This window comes from Theropithecus gelada, chromosome 1 (assembly GCF_003255815.1).
Source record: "Theropithecus gelada isolate Dixy chromosome 1, Tgel_1.0, whole genome shotgun sequence".
NCBI classification, from domain to species: Eukaryota; Metazoa; Chordata; class Mammalia; order Primates; family Cercopithecidae; genus Theropithecus; species Theropithecus gelada.
The window spans coordinates 192,014,185-192,032,215 of record NC_037668.1 but is presented as its reverse complement, the minus strand read 5'-3'; the positions used below and the strand labels follow the sequence as shown (position 1 = coordinate 192,032,215).

The window sequence follows — 18,031 nt, the reverse complement described above, 5'->3', positions numbered from 1 at the left end:
TTTTTTGTATTTTTTAGTAGAGACGGGGTTTCACCATGTTCACCAGGATGGTCTCGATCTCCTGACCTCGTGATCCACCCGTCTCGGCCTCCCAAAGTGCTGGGATTACAGGCTTGAGCCACCGCGCCCGGCCGAATTATAACCTTTTTGACAGAGCATATTTATCTGTTTTTAGGCTCTAAAAATCATTAAGATACTGACACACCTTCACAAACACAACATTTGGCTCCTCAATCCTGCATCATAAATTATCAGTAACAAAAAAGCAAAATGATACATTTTCAAAGCACAACATGGGCAATGAACCTCTTTTGACTTAAAAATATGTACCATTTGTGCTTAATTTAAACCTATCTAAAATTTATCATAATCCCACTCAACATACTTAAGTTGTGATCCATGCAACAGTCCTCTATGTTGATGTGCCAAAGCAGCATTATTAACTCTTAATACTGATAAAGTTTCGTGTGTTTCCAAGTTAGATGTTGTCAGTCCTTGCTGGTGACAATCTAAAGACCATTCATGGCCGAGTGCGGTGGCTCATGCCTGTAATCCCAGCACTTTGGAAGGCAAAGGCAGGTGGATTACCTGAGGTCAGGAGATCGAGACCAGCCTGGCCAACATGACAAAACCCCATCTCTACTAAAACTACAGTAAGTTAGCCAGACGTAGTGGTGGGTGCCTGTAATCCCTGCTACTTAGGAGGCTGAGGCAGGAGAACTGCTTGAACCCAGGAGGTAGAGGCCGCAGTGACCTGAAACCATGCTACTGCACTCCAGCCTGGGGAACAAGAGCAAAACTGCGTCTCATAAATAAATAAATACATACATACATACATACATACATACATACATACTGTTCTTTACCATCACTAGCTAAGGTTAGTCATTTTCAGCAAGTTATACTTTTTACCCACCTACAACTATCTTCATATACTCCCCAAATATTTTCTCTATCTCAAAACTGTGCATTTGCTTGCCAAACACTAACTCATTTAATCTTTCCAATTACCTTCTGACATAGATATTATTACCTCTACTTTACTGATGAAGGAAGGAAAGAAAACTCAGTTATTCAACTAACTTAGTGATTTAGTCATAATTTGAACCCACATCTATCTGACTCCAAAACCTGTACTTTTTCTACCATAACACCATGTCTTCCAACTTTGAGCACTTGTAACTTTTTATTATACTTTTTAATAATTATTTTATTAGTCAGCCACAATTAAAGATATAAATTAAATGATGCCTATTTTGGGTTTAATCTGAGCATGACTGGTTTTAAGTAGGAACTCTGGAACTGTTTAAACCTACTTGTTTATTAAAAAGAAAAAATCCGGTTGTAGCAGCAACTACTGTATTTCTTTTGAAGAGAACCACAAGGATAACTTTGTTTTGAATATTTTATTAAAATATTTCACTGAGAAATGAGAAGGGAACTAAAACAAAATGATTTATATATCTTAAGACACCTTACTGATATTTTAAGATGAAGTATAACATACATACAGATCAAGAGTGCTCAGTTCAATGCATTATCACAAAGTGAGCATACCTGCATACTTAAGACATACAACATTACCAGCATCTCAAAAGGCCCCCTCATCATCCCTCCCAATGATTACTCCTTTATTCTTCCCCAAATATCACTACTATCCTAACTCCTAACACAATAGGTTAGTTTTGCCTGGTTTAAAATTCTATATAATGGAATTATCAGTATGCATTCTTTTGTACTTGGCTTCTTTCACACAATGTTGTTGTTGTTGTTGCTATTATTTGAGTCAGGGTCTTGCTTTATCACCGAGGCTGGAGTGCAGTGGCATGATCATGGTTCACTGCAGCCTCGAACTTGTGGGTTCAAACGACCCTCCCACCTCAGCCTCCTGAGGAGCTGGGACTATGAGCATGGGCCACCATGCCTGGCTACTTTTTACACTTTTTGTAGACATGGGCTATATTGCTCAGGCTGATCTCAAACTCCTGACCTCAAGTGATCCTCCTACCTCAGTCTCCCAGATCAGTAGGATGTCAGGTGTGAGCCACTGCGTCCAGCCCACACGATATTATTTTTGTTAGATTTTGTTTTTCCCAGCATTTACTACATGTTAAACTGCTACAAAGCATTCCAGGTAAAATGATCACAGTTAGGAAGCTACACTTTATGAACTTATTTTTGGAGCAGTGATGACTTGTAGATTTTTGAATGCAGCAGATTTCTCATGTTGAACTGGAAGGAACAAAAATGGGTGTCAATAACAAAACTAGACAACAAAAATCTCCTCTTTACTCAAGAAAACGTAACAATGTATGCATCACACAGAGTATGTGTCACAAACTAATAGTCTCTTATTACTTGCTTCCTGCTCCTATTACTTGCTTCTATTTCTTTTTCCCAAGGATCCTGTGCTTTAGACTTCCTTGTGGCATTTGGTGGCTGCCATCATGTTCTGACTGATTCTAGAAACATGTAGATGTATTCACAATAGGTAGATACCTAATTATATATTTTGACCTAGAAATTTTATTTGTATTAAAAACCTAGTATATTTAACAATAATAGCAATAATAGCAGTATTTTTAAAATGTATTTTCCTAATAATCTCGTAGGTCTTAAGGACATTTCATTACTTTGTTTTGTTTTGAAATATGCCTCCTAGAATTCAAACTATTTTCAGAAAACAATGTCACGGAGACTTAATTGCAGATACTTGAAAAACAGTGCTTGGAAAAGAAGAAAGAAGAAGGAAGCAGAAGCAGAAGTGGCAGCAGAGGAAGAAGCAGAAGAAGAGGGGAGGGGAGGAGGAGGAAGAAGAGAAAGAGGAAGAGGAGGAGCTGATTCATTTTCCATTTTAGAATTATTTCTCAACTATTATTGCAAACAAAATTCCATTTTGAAGAGTTTAAAAGAATGAAAAAATTGCTACATGAACTCCCAACACAGAATCCTATAGCTACAATGTATCTTGTTTATACTGTATTATTATTTTATCTTTATATAAAGTGGCTTGAAACAGGAAATAATTGTAAAAGGGGATGTTTTGGCCGGGTGCGGTAGCTCACACCTGTAATCCCAGCACTTTGGGAGGCCAACGCCGGCAGATCACCTGAAGTCAGGAGTTTGAGACCAGCCTGGCCAACACGGCGAAACCCCATCTCTAATAAAAATACAAAAATTAGTCAGGCGTGGTGGCGGGTGCCTGTAATCCCAGCTACTTGGGAAGCTGAGGCAGGCGAATCACTCGAACCCAGGAGGCGGAGGTTGCAGTGAGCCAAGATTGCACCACTGCACTCCAGCCTGGGCAACAGAGTGAGACTTTGTCTCGAAAAAAAAAAAAAAAGATGTTTTGCTGATTCCCCAGTAGCTGCGAATGTTAGAGAACCTACTGACTGCCTGCTGCTGTATCAGAATCAAATATAAGACACTTCCTCCAAAATATGTAATGATGATCTTTCAGGGATTAAATTCATGCTTAGGTTTGTATAATGTGTATGTTATAGGGAAGAGGAAATGAAAAGTTGAGATAAGTCTAACTACTGTGGATTGCACAATTAACAGTTAAGTCTATTTATCGCTTGGTAAAAACAGGGACCCTGGTTAAGAATATAGTTTGTCCTACTCTTCCTCCAACCCTGAACCTTCTCCCCATTTCTCTACAGGCATTAATATATGAATTCCTTCAGAGAAGGCCTTCCTGATCACCTTATTTCAAATAGATACCCCAATCTCAATCCCTCCCCAGCCCTCTGCTATCAAACCACATGTTAAACTGCATGCTTCCCATCTCTTTCCTGATTAATTTTTCTCAACAATACTTCTCATCATCCAACATCTATGTTTTGTATTTATTTTGTTACAGTGTATACCCATTGCTACTGAAATATTAGCTCCTAAATATTAGCTCCTTAAGTGGGCCAGGCATGGTGGCTCATGTCTGTAATCCTGGCACTTTGGGAGGCCAAGGCAGGCAGACCACTTGAGGTTAGGAGTTCAGCCTGGCCAACATGGTGAACCCATCTCTACTAAAAACACAAAAAATTAGCTGGGTATGGTGGCACGCATCTGTAGTCCCAGCTACTTGGGGGGCTGAGGCACGAGAATCACTTGAACCCGGGAGATGGAGGTTGCAGTGAGCTGAGATCGTGCCACTGCACTATAGCCTCAGCCACAGAGCAAGACTCAGTCTCAAAAACAAACAAACAAACAGATGCTTGTTTCTATCTTTAATTATTTTTGAGTACACTCTATGTGCCAGGAAGTCTTTTATGTGGATCACATGCATACACTTCATCCTCGCAATGAGCCTACCTGGTCTCATTATTAATTTTAAAGCCGAGAACACTGTAACAGAGATGTTAGGTAATATGCTGGTCATGTGGCAACTAAATTTATTCTTATTTTTGAGCTGGTGATTCCTTCTGTAATCTTTCTTTAGTGGTACCACTAGACAATGTACATTTCTGGTAATCATGCCAGATTTCCTCACTTTTTCCTTCCATTAAAAAATAATCTTCCATAAATATACATATTTACTGTGTACCCACAAAAATTAAAAAGAAATAAAATGATAATAATAAATTACCTCTTGTATCTATAATTCCTTTTCATCTCCGCTTTCTTGATTGAGACCCTTAGTCATTCATTCAAAAACTTATTGAGCATCTACTATGTGCCAGACAGTGTCCCAGAAACTGATACAGTCCTGAATGAAATAAAGTCCTTGCTCTCATACAGAATACAGTCTCATCACCTAGATCACACAGCAACCTTTTTTTCTTTTCTTAATTTTTGAGACAGGGTCTCACTCTGTCATCCAGGCTAGAATGCAGTAGCATGATCAGAGCTCACTGCAGCCTCGACCTCCCAGGCTCAAGCAATCCTCCCACCTCAGTCTCCCCAATAGCTGGACCACCGGTATGCACCACCATGCCTGGCTGTTTTTAAAATTTTTTTTATAGACGGGGTCTCACAATGTTGCCCAGGCTGGTTGCAAACTCCTAGACTCAAGCTATCCTCCTGCCTTGGCCTCCCAAAGTGCTGGTATTGTGAGCCATCACACCTGGCCACACAGTGACCGTTTAACTGATCTCTGTCTTCAGGATAGTTCTTGCCTTCCTTTACCTTCCTCACAGCTGACAGTCACTTACCTACATCAAATTCTTCTATGACAACTCAATTTTTAAAAAGGATGATACACTTGAACAGAAAAGGATATTCAAATGGCAATAAGCATATAATATGTTCACTGAGGAGCGATTACTCATGAGGGGAAGAAGGTACTTAAAGCTTTTCATCTTAAAACTCTGGGTTCAATGGATTAATTAATGAATGTCAATCATCAGGGGAATAGGTGCTGCTACTTCATTATTTATGGATGCCTTTGTAAGAATATTATCTGTACTAGCCTTATGATATTCTAATTACTCATATGTATTTAAAGAGATTTACCATCCTATTTTCTATTCTAAGAATTTTATTACTTCAAAATCCCATCAAATTCTATTCAATAGTGATAGAAATAATAAACTGGAAGAGTCTTTTGTGCCCTCATGAACAGGTTTTCATCAACCACAGACCTACAAAATAAGACATTTCTGAAAAAACTAACTCAGATAATGAATAAATCCAAATAATCCATAACTCAATTTAAAAAACACTATACGAAGAGTCTTACATTTACTTTTTAAAGTTTTTGATAAACTTAATGAGAAGCTAGATTCAAGCAAAGAAGATTGACAGTTTTAACAAAAACCATTCAAAAACTGCTATGAATGGGACAATTAATGTAAAAATTGACATATAAAATACGGGATTTAAAAGCAGTAATTACAGGGAAAGCATTTCTAAATGAAGGCTGAAATCCAGGTTTTTTTTTTTTTTTTAATTTCAAGTACAGTACTTGAATGTGGAAGACTACTACTCTTTAAAAGAATGTCTCCACAAAAATGGACTTTTGAGCCAGTGTAACCAGCATACAGAAAAGTTAAATCAAGACCATAAGCAGTATGATTATTTTTAGCCAAGGACTAAGCACAGAGGGACAGCTTACCTCAAAAGAAAATCAAGAGACTGATATGAGGACCTCCATTTTTCAAGCTGTGAAAATTCCTAACGTGATGAGTTTAGGAAGATACAAGTTCATATAGTAACCAATCCGGGTTCTAGAGATCAAAGTGTAGTTTGAATAGAATCCAAAGGTAAATTACAGTCAATAAAGGATTTAGGATGCCAATAATGTTCAGTTTAATTCTATTCACCTTCAACAACCAATTCGTATTAACATTGAAAATTAGTTTTTAGGCCGGGCGCGGTGGTTCAAGCCTGTAATCTCAGCACTTTGGGAGGCCGAGACGGGCGAATCATGAGGTCAGGAGACCGAGACCATCCTGGTTAACCCGGTGAAACCCTGTCTCTACCAAAAAAATACAAAAAACTAGCTGGGCGAGATGGCAGGCGCCTGTAGTCCCAGCTACTCGGGAGGCTGAGGCAGGAGAATGGCGTAGCTTGCAGTGAGCTGAGATCCGGCCACTGCACTCCAGCCTGGGCGACAGCCAGACTCTGTCTCAAAAAAAAAAAAGAAAATTAGTTTTTGTCACCTAAAATGGGCCACAGCCAGCTACAGTGGCTCATGACTAATCCCAGCAGTTTGGGAGACTGAGGCAGACAGATAGCTTGAGCCCAGAAGTTCGAGACCAGCCTGGGCAACACCGCAAGACTCCGTCTCTACAAAAAATACAAAAATTAGTGGGGTGTGTTGGCATGCACCTGTAGCCCCAGCTACCAGGTGGGGATGAGATGGCAGGGGTATAGTCTGAGGTGAGCCTGGGAGGTCAAGGCTGCAGTGAGCCCTGATCCCTCTACTACACTCTAGCCTGGGCAACACAGTGAGACTCTGTCTCAAAAAATAAAATAGGTAACATATGAAGGGACAAATATTTTTTCATCGAGAGAATCAGCTATTTAGCTGATTAGGATAAATTTCCTCATTTTAGTTTCTAATTGTTTAAAGAATTATAAATAATATGTTTATGAAATCTACAGCTATAGTTTCTATAGACTTAACTTATAAAGATATTTAAAATCACATAATGCATAATCAGTCTCCAATATCCTCTTCAAAATAACTTCTAAAAGTAGCCCCAACTAGTGGTGTTCCCGAGAAAGAACGAGAGCTGGGCGCGGTGGCTCACACCTGTAATACCAGCACTTTGGGAGGCCAAGGCAGGCAGATCACGAGGTCAGGAGATCAAGACCATGCTGGCTAACATGGTGAAATCCCGTCTCTGCTACACACACACACACACACACACACAAAATTAGCCAGGTGTGGTGGCAGGCGCCCGTAGTCCCAGCCACTTGGGAGGCTGAGGCAGGAGAATGGCATGGACCCAGGAGGTGGAGCTTGCAGTGAGCCGAGATCGCGCCACTGCACTCCAGCCTGGGCGACAGAGTGAGACTCTGTCTCAAAAAAAAAAAAAGAACTAGAATAGGGAGATCTAGATTCTAATACCAACTCTGCCATTTATTAGTGCTGAGATCTGCACACCTCTCCTGAATATTCAAAAGGTTTAGAGGAAAATAAAAAACAAAAAGATGACTCCAGATTTTAAGGACAAAAAAGATCAGACTATTATAGAATGCTGCCACATAAAATAAATTAAAAAAAAAAAAAGATCAAAAACAAAATAAAAATATAAAAAATAAATTTAAAAAAAAGAAGAGCAGACTAAAAAGAGATGATGCTGTGATGGAAAACCTAGGAAACCATGCTATAATGGACAACACTTGAAAAGGATGGTTCTTAGGGGGAGTAAAGGATTTTAAATATCCAATTGAGGGTTGCTGATAGTACAAGCAACAAAACAAAATAGATAATGCATTGAAAATGTAGGCTTGAGGAAAAATTGAGATCATGTAAACAGGAAAGTTCTCTAAGAAAGTGAATGGAAGTGGAGAATTGAACCTTGGGGGAATCATATATATCGGTGCTTTCCAATATGGTAGCCATTAGGTACATGTGGCTATTGAGCCCTTGAAATACGCTGGTGAGACGGAGGAATTAAATTTTAAATAAAATTTAAATGTATCCATACAATGGAATATTATTATTACTTTATATATATATATATTTTGTTTGTTTGTTTTTGTTTTGTTTTTGAGACATAGTCTCACTCTGTCGCCAGGCTGGAGTGCGGTGGCACGATCTCGGCTCACTGCAACCTCTGCCTCCCGGGTTCAAACGATTCTCCTGCCTCAGCCTCCCAAGCAGCTGGGACTACAGGTTCACGTCACCACGCCTGTCTAATTTTTGTATTTTTAGTAGAGACAGGGTTTCACCATGTTGGCCAGGATGGTCTTGATCTCCTGACCTCATGATCCCTGGCCTCCCAAAGTGCTAGGATTACAGGCGTGAGCCATCGTGCCCGGCCACAATGGAATATTATTAAGCGGTAAAAAGAAATAAACTATGAAGCCATGAAAAGACATAAAGAGGTCTAGGCACGGTGGCTCACGCCTATAATCCCAGCACTTTTGGGAGGCCAAGGGAGGAGCACTGCCTAAGCCCAGGAGTTCAAGATCAATTTCTATTTTAAACAAAAACAAAAACAAAAGAAGATATTCACAAAGGGACCTAAATGCATATTGTTAAGTGAACTATGCCAGTCTGAAAGGACTATATACTATGATTCCAACCACATGACATTCTGAAAAGGTAAAACTATGACTGTAAAAAGATCAGTGGTAGCCAGGGGTTCAGAGGAAGGAGGTAGAGATGAGTAAGTAGAACATGGGACATTTTTAGGTCAGTGAAACCATTCTGCACAATTCTAGAATAGTGGATATATAATGTTATGCATTTGGCAAACCCCATAGAACTGTCCAACACAAAGGGTGAATCCTAATGTGAACTATGGACTTTAGTTAATAATGTATCAACACTGGTTCATCAGTGATAACCAACACATCACACTAATGCAAGATATTAACAGAGGAAACTGTGGGGGAGAGTATAGATGGGCACTGTGTATTTTTTTGTGCAATTTTTCTGTAAATCCAAAACTGTTCTAAAAAAATAAAATCTTTCAAAAAACTCAAATTTACATAGCCACACGTAGTTAGTGGCTGGTATTGAACAGCAGAGGCCCATATAAATAGACTGATGTGGGAAGAAAATGAGAATGGTATATGAAGAATTCCTTCATTTCTGACTACCATTCCCAAAAGTACACATACAGTTAACTGTATGTGTACTTATATATAAAACTATATATATAAAAACATTATATATATAGTTTTATATATATAAATATAAAACTATATATATATATAAAACTATATATATATAAACCTTATATATAAAACTATATAAGGTTTTATATGTAGCTTCTATATTAACATTTTACAGTAGAACTCGATCAAAAATATTCTGGATGAGTATCTTTCTAAAATTATTTTTGTTAAACAGAATTTAAGGAGGAAAATAACATTTATTAAAGGTGTCAGGTACTATACTAAAGATATTATCATTTACATTTCCGTACAACCTTTAGAGAAAGGTATTACCATTTCTGTTTTTAGAGATGAGGAATTATAAAGCTTAAGTCATAAAAGATGAGAATCTAGATATACTGGCCTCCAAAGTCTATGTTCTTTTTTTTTTTTTTTTTTTTTTACCAAAGTCTATATTCTAATATACACCACTCTACTGTATATATGTTTATGATTCCCAAAATTACAAACATAATTTTCCCACAATGAATTTTCCATCAAGGAGCAATACTCTATATATAACACAACATAACAGTTAATGATATACTCAGAGTCTAATGAGGTGTTGTATAGGTAACTGCTGTCCCTATTTTAAACAGCCTCAGGCTAATGTGACTTTTTTTCCTGCCACCCAGCTGGCCCTCCATCCTACCTATATGGCTCTACTCCAACATCTAATTTGCACCTTTTAATCTGCTGTGGGATGAGAAAACAGATAATCAAATTCCTTGAATTATGTACAAAGCAAGAGAACTTCTAAACCAATGTGTAAGTGCAGATGATTTAGTTCATTAATTTTTCTGACAATTACAGGCCTTTTTTTTTTTTTTTTTGGCCTACTTCTTAATCTAAGCTGAGACCTGGATAAATTAAATACTGTTCTATAATAAAGCTAAGAATTTAGTGATTCTGTTTCATTCAAAAGTTTTCGACTACACCTTTTTCGTTTTTTTGTTTTTGTTTTTTTTTTGAGAAAAGTCTCACTGTGTCGCCCAGGCTGGAGTGCAGTGGTGTGATCTCAGCTCACTGCAACCTCCACCTCCCAGGTTCAAGCAGTTCTCTGCCACAGCCTCCTGAGTGGCTGGGATTACAGGCACCCGCCACCACGCCCGGCTAATTTTTTTGTCTTTTTAGTAGAGACGGGATTTCACCATCTTGGCTGGGCTGGTCTTCAACTCCTGCCCTTGTGATTTACCCGCCTCGGCCTCCCAAAGTTCTGGGATTACAGGCGTGAGCCACCACGCCTGGCCTCATATTTTTCATACATATATGTTTTAATACATATATGGTGTCTCACTATGTTGGCCAGGCTGGTCTGGAACTCTTAGCAAGTGACCCTGCCACCTTGGCCTTCCAAAGTGGTGGGATTACAGGTATGAGTCACCACCTCCTAGCCTATCCCATATTTTTCATGGATATAGCTCTAAACATCACCTCATTTAAAGACATTATTTTTATTTTTGTATTTGTTAATACTATCTGCTTCAAGATAAAAGTTCGGCCAGGTGCAGTGGCTCATGCCTGTTCTCAGCACTCCGGAAGGCTGTGGCGGGTGGATCACCTGAGGTCAGGAGTTACAAGACCAGCCTGGCCAACATGGTGAAACCCCGTTTGTACTGAAAATACAAAATTTGGCCGGGCATGGTGGCGGGAGCCTGTAATCCCAGCTACTTGGGAGGCTGGAGACACAAGAATTGCTTGAACCCAGGAGGCAGAGGTTGCAGTGAGCCGAGATAGTGCCATTGCACTCCAGGCTAGATGACAGAGTGAGACTCTGTCCACCCGCAAAAAAAAAAAAAAAAAGTATTTTTATAATTTAAATGTATTAATTGAGTACATTAGCCTTCTACTAAATGTTACTCTAAAAAATTAATGAGGTATATATAAAAACATAGAAACATGTATTTACAAAAAGTTGACATTTTCCTGAAAAAAATTATTACAGAAAACCAGAAATTTTACTACAGAGTTCTAAATATTCTGATATAATCCTTTTCCTTATCACTTTTTTTTTTTTTTTTCCAGGTAGGGTTTCACTCTATTGCCCAGGCTGGTCTGGAATTCCTGGCTTCAAGAGATCCTCCTGCCTTGGCCTCCCAAAGTGCTAGGATTACAGGCTTGAGTCACTGCACTCAACTTAAGTTGTTCTTGTAACTAAATTATAATTATGTATATTAATAAAATTTTCCCTAAGGAGGGGAGATTAGTATCAAAATTTTAAATTATTTTTTTCTACTTAGAGCTCCCTGTAACCCCATTAGAAATCTTTACTAAGAAGATAAAGTGAGTTTTGTTTCTCATAAATTTTAAGATTTCAATTCAATTACAGTACCATTTTTGAATTTAAGATAACAATATATTTCCAAAGCTCCAAATGGAAATGTCAATCTTAGCAGTAACTCTAAAAGTCCAAGTTTATTATTCTTTATTCTAGAAAGAAAAAAAAACACACACAAAAAACTAATTTTGTCTCCCTCAGTCAGCCAATTAAAACAATCCAAAAAAGCTTACTAAACAATTGCCTTTGTAACAGTATTCATGTTTTCAGAGGTGACCAGGTAGAGGGCCAAGATCAAGGTTCCTAACACTTATTTAACAAGGGATTAAAAGCAGAGTGTCAGGTATAGGGCCAAGATCAAGGTTTCTAACACTTATTTAACAAGGGATTAAAAGCAGAGTGTCAGGCAAGTCAAAACTAAATATTCTCAAAGATTAGATGAATAAAATAGTCATAAAGTTAGATTCACAGGGATCAAAGAGTTTCAACCTAATTCTAAAAATCATTTCCCAGTGTAACTTCAAATAAATCCTTTGTGAATGTTTCTAGTTTCTTCTACACATTAGGAAAACCTAAAAGGCAAACAAGTTCTAGATAGGAGACTAAGTAAGTATTAGTTGTTCACATTTGTATAGAACATTAAATTTTAGTTCTCACAACCCAGTGAAGAAATACAAATGAGTCTAAGAGTTTGAGCAAAACCCTCTGGGGTGATCAAAACAAACTGCAAACTTCTATGATTCTCAACTTTTCTTCCATAGAGTCCTTGGCAGCATGCTTACTCTACTTACAGAAGCATGCAAAGAATTAGGTGGTTTTTTATTCCTAACAATCACATCCCAAAGTTTTTTCTGCAATTTCAATTGTACAGAGCACTCTTCCTCGATGTTGACTCAAATTAGAGACAGAAAGCAGAATGGCGTTTGCTAGGGATTAGGGAAGAGGGGAATACAGAGTAACTGCTTAACAAGTACACTGTTTCCTTTTGGGGTAATGAACATGTTTTGGAACAACATTGTGAATGTACAAAGTGCCACCTAAACTGTTTACTTTAAAATGGTTAATTTTATGTCATGGGACTTAACCTCAATAAAAAAATTATGTTAATCTATAGATAAAACTGACCCCTTTAGAACTCTTTCCTTCCTCAAAAAAAACAAAAAACAAAAAAAATTGCTATCATGTTCAAATGCTATTTAGATATTGGAAATTTTTTAGATAAAATGCAATTATAAGTTAAATTATTACCACATGTGCACAGTAATAATCAATGAAGGTATACCAATGTCAGTTTAAAACATTGCTATGCCTGTAATCTCAGCACTTTGGGAGGCAGAGGTGGGAGGATCACTTGTGCCCAGGAGTTTGAGACCACCCTGGGCAACACAGCAAAATGCTATCTCTATAAAAATAATAAAAATTTAAAAAATTAGCCAGGTAAGGCGGGCATATCACTTAAACAAAGGAGTTTGAGGCTTAAGTGAGCTATGACAGTGCCACTGCACTCCACCCTGGATGACAGACCATGAGTGACTCTGTCATTCATTCATACATATACACATACAGCATTGCTAAAATGCTTGATAATTATCAAAATAATATTGCTCTGACATACATCTGTAAATAGCTGACTTTAAATTTGAGAAAAATTACTTCCCCAAACCTCAATCAGGAAAACATTATAAACTAATAAGAAGTACCTAACAAACAAAAAGCAACCAAGAGTATTACATAAGAAGTAAACAGGCACAATCGCGACCAAAAATGGACAGAAATAAATATGCTAAAGTTAATTATCTTAGGGATATAGGGCAACATTACTTCAGATTGGTAAACATCACACTTCAAAAATAGAAGGAATCTACCTTAAGAAACTCTGTACTAAGAAAAACTCCTTTGTATAAATGCCTGACAAAATTAATATTTTATCATAACCTCTAAATCCAGCCTAGATTCCAGGATTACACAAAAGAAAAAATCTTGGAGAAGGTTCTGGGAAAAGGCTGACTGAAATCTGTGACTGTTCTGATACAGGCCAATCTGAGAATTTTAATCCCTCTGAACCCAATCCTGAAGAATACCTGAACCCTGAGCACAGACAGGGCCAAAGCTAAACCAGGTCAGAATACCCTGCCAAGGAACATCCTGATCCGAGGTGTTCACCAAACAGGGATCATTTATCAGTTTATTCCTCACTTTGTTGGATGCTGACCACTTTCAAGATATATACAAGAGTGGACTGATTAGACCCATCAAAATCCATTTCAAGTCCTAAGATCTGGAGATGAAAAATACTGCAGAATTCTAAATTATCCATGGCTTAAAGAAAAAAAATTTATAAATTAAGAACTTCAAATATTAGCTGACCCAACTTTAACATCACTGAATATCTTTAGTTATTTTTAAAAATTTATAAAGTATTTAAAAGGCACAATTTAGTAATTGCCTATATAACAAATTAACCATGAAAACAATTATAGCAGTATGATAAATCTGTCCTATGTAAACAGTATGAGTTTTTATATTTTATAGCATTCAGATATGCTAAAAACAAAAAGTTAAGTGTTTCTTTTGTGATTCACATGAACAAATACTTTCTTGTTCTTACAAGTAGATATCTGACAGGATACAAATAATGATAATAGGGTAAGTTCACAGGCAAAAAAAGGAATCTGTTGACACAGAAGATGCTGCAAAGTTTAACTGTGACACATGTGGTAGTGGCAAAGAATCTAATTTGTGTAACAAGACCTGGGTCTGAGTAAGCTCTTTTACCTATTAATTATGTGATCTTTTTGCGCATTATGTAGCTACTCCTAGCTTCAGATTCTTCATATGAAAAAATGAGGACAACAGAACTAATACTGCAGCATAATGAGGAAGATTAAATATTTTTATTCATTCAACAAATATGTTCTGAAAAACTAAATTTGTATTATTGTGTACAAAATTACCCTTTTTAATTTCTTCAAATAAATCAAGCATGTATTAATTTTTAATATTACTAAGAAAATATAAATCTAATTCTTAAGCTCTGGTCCCAAAACTTCTTAGAAGTAAATTTTTATTACTTGAGAAAATCTGAACTTAAGTAATAAGTATTGACACTGAAGACGGGACAATTGAGGGATCACATCTTAAAACTGTTTTGACATAAAATGAATAAAAACAATTCCCTAAATTTTTTCCTATTAAACAAATAAGGACCCAGACTAAGCCCATAAATTGCTGGGTCAATAACCAATCTCAAATACAAAACCTTACCACTTAAAAATACTTATTTTCAGGAAAATGATAGTAAATATGAGGTAAATCTGCCCTTGACATAACACGGTGAGATTTTTTTTTCATAACACAGTACATGAACCACTTAAAACTTACAAGCTATCAATTACTACAATTGTTCTAATAGGTTTAGGGCCAAACATAAATTTAACTATCATTATAACATGGACTTGGAATCTGTGCTGACCTAACAAAATTTAGCACAGAAAAAAAAATCACAGATCTGAGCATCTGAAAAACGGTGTCTTTTCTGAAATGTTTGCAAAAAAGCCACAACATCAGGAGCCACAGAAAGTTGTTCTTTCTCCATCACTCAAAAAATCAAAACATCTCCAACATTATTTATGCTAGGCATAAAATGAAAGTCAATATTGATATTCACTCACTATACTTCAAATCCTAACCAAGATAATTCAACCTGTATGTTTATTCAATTGCTAGTCTATTCAGTATCAATTGTTGTGGAAGAACTAAGAGGTAGACTAGTGCTGCTTACTAGACTTCATGTAACCTGAAAATGTTTTTAATTATAACAGACTTAGACCAATTCTACTTAGAAATGTACCCTTCAAAGAGGTGAAAGACATTAACTGGCATCTTTTCAGCACAGGTCAGTCTTCCTTAAGAACACAACCTATAACCCTTAGGCCTTACAGTTGAATGTTAACAAGTGAAAAGCAATTTCCTTGGATGTATCCAAGCAATTTTAATATAAATTTCTGCATACCTAGGTAGAAAGTACTTTAGAAATAACTTAAATCTACCTTTTCCCTCACTTATAAGAAAATGTGGTAGAAGCCTTGAAAAATTAAGTTTAAGGCTCAGGCCTGTAATCCCAGCAATTTAGGAGGCCGAGGCGGGCAGATGACTTGAGGTCAGGAGTTCCAGACCAGCCCGGCCAACATGGTGAAAACCCCGTCTCTACTAAAAATACAAAAATCAGCCAGGCGTGGTGGCGGGCGCCTGTAATCCCACCTACTCCGGAGGGTGAGGCAGGGGAATCGCTTGAATCCGGGAGATGGAGGCTGCAGTGAGCCGAGATTGCGCCACACACTCCAGCCTGGGTGACAAGGCAAGACTCCGTCTCAAAAACAAAACAAAACAAAACAAAACAAGAACAAACAAAAATGAAATCAAATTTCTAACTCGGAGAAAAGACTGGTCTTGAACAATTTAGGGACAAATTACTGGAACAGGAGACAAGGCACAAGAAGCTCTATGGCTGGAGATGAACCACCTCTGTGTCTCCTTTAGAAGTGCTTCCTGAGGTCCACTTTACGCTAGTTAATGTTGCTTCTTATACTGCATGTTAGTAATTTAAAACGCCTAGCTGGAATAAAAGTTCTCTTTAAACATTACAATTTGTCTCCGCGTTGAAAGTAAGTGTTTGTCTCCAGTTTCATGGGCTATTCTGATATGTCAAGAGTAGTATTATTACTGTTCCAAAAGAGCTCTTGTTTCAATTCACTTTCAACTGGGACGCGGGCATAACTGATGTTTACAGAACTGATGCTTAGAGATGTTTAGAGAGGCGCATCCCTTACCATTCCATCCTTTATCGATAACCACATTTTGTATGTTTTTGTTGCATTTCAGTTTTTTTTTTTTTTTTTAAGACACCTGCACACACACAATTTTCCCACCGCCAGCAGGGAGAAGACCACAGGCTAGGTCTCCAGGGGCTTCAGGGAAACAGACACCGTGAACCCCGCTTGGCCAAAGAGGGGGAGCGCTTCAGGGGCTGGGGGAGGGAGCAGCCCTAAGGTGCTGGGAGTCAGAGGCGGCGCCTGTTTACAGACGCCTTCGCCCTCCCCCACCCCCACAGAGGAGGGGTCCAAAAAGCAGTTCCCGTGCGCACTCCCCGACTGGCCCAGGCCCTGGCAGCACCAGAGGAGCCAGGCAGCCCTTTCGCCCCCTCCCTCTAGTCCGAGCCGCCCTTCGCCCTCCTCTCGGCCTACCTACCCCTACAAGCCCTCAAGGCGGCACGCAGAGGCCTGAGGCCTAAAGGACGCCGGCCACTGACAAGCCCCAGAGCAGCCGGCGGGGGCCCTGAGGAGCCTGGGGCCGGCCGGGCGGCCGCTGCGGCGGGGAGCAGAGGGCGGGCGAGGACAAATCCTTCCCGACCACAGCTGCCTATTGTTCCCGACGGAGGCCCCGGCCGCGGCAGCCCCGCTCCCCAAGTCGCCGCCCGCCGCTCGCTCACCGCGCTGGTCCGAGCAGCAGCTCCTCTCAGCTCCGAGTCCCCGCGGCCGTCGCCACCGCCGCGGCAGCCACCGCCGCCGCCGCTGCCACCGTTGACTCTGATTCTGTCCCAGGCCGCCGGGCCACGGCTGCCGCCGCCACCGCCAGCACCGCCTCCGGCCTCCCACCTGCTGCTGCTGAGGCTGCTCCTGCAGCAGGGGCCATCTTGTTGGTCTGCCTCCTCTTCCTCCTCCTCGTCCTCCGCCGCCCAGTCGCTCGTTGTCCTCGTCCCCTTCCTCTTCCTCAGGCTCCGGCCCGCCCCGGAGACTGGGGCGGAGACGAGGGCGAGGATCCTCCCTCAGAAGGCGGGGCGGGCGGAGGGGCGGGGCGGGCGCGGGAGCAAAGCTCTGAGTCACCGGCCACCAACGCCCGGGAGGGAGGCCGGCGACGCTCTCCGCCGCGACCCAAAGTCTCACACTCCCTGAGCAGAGGAACCGGTCCCTCCGTCCGGCCTGCCCTCCCGCACCGGCGCCTTTGGGCTAAGCAGGCCAGTGGCCAGATGGCGAGAGTAAATTGGAGGAATTTCTGTCGTTTCCATCGAACCCCGCAATACGTCTACTCTTTTGGCTTTCTCAGCCGTTGTCCCCCAACTATGGTTTCTTTTTCACGTCTTGTCCCCCACCCCATTTGTCTTCTTCCATATTATCCAGGTTCTGGATCTCATCAGCTTTGTCCTCGTCACCCCTCTTGGAGTTCAGCCTCCTAAGGCTGTGAAACAGCCCAAAGGCCCGGACACGCTACTCCAAAACGTCTCTCCTGGGCTGTGTGAACAATAAGAGCTATTTGGGGACGACAGGAAAAGATGTGGCTCGTCGAAGAGCCCCTGAAATCTAACCTTGCTACTCTTATTTATAAGTTTCTTGTCCCTTGTGGAAAAGGTGCCGTTTTGGTTTTGGGGAATGAGAGGTCCCTTCAGACAATTCATTTTAGCCAAACCCTCTTTAGCTTTTGAGA

At 39.7% G+C, this 18,031-nt stretch overlaps 1 protein-coding gene across 1 annotated transcript in view; it reads right to left on the bottom strand.

Annotated features, from left to right (window-relative positions):
* RC3H1 (ring finger and CCCH-type domains 1) overlaps positions 1-17,265 on the bottom strand; it is a 95,352-nt gene extending 78,087 nt beyond the window's left edge. The window contains exon 1 of the mRNA XM_025365361.1: positions 17,040-17,265. The gene's annotated coding sequence lies outside the window, so the exon portion shown is untranslated. The remainder of the gene's footprint in view (positions 1-17,039) is intronic.
* Between the last annotated feature and the right edge of the window lie 766 nt (positions 17,266-18,031).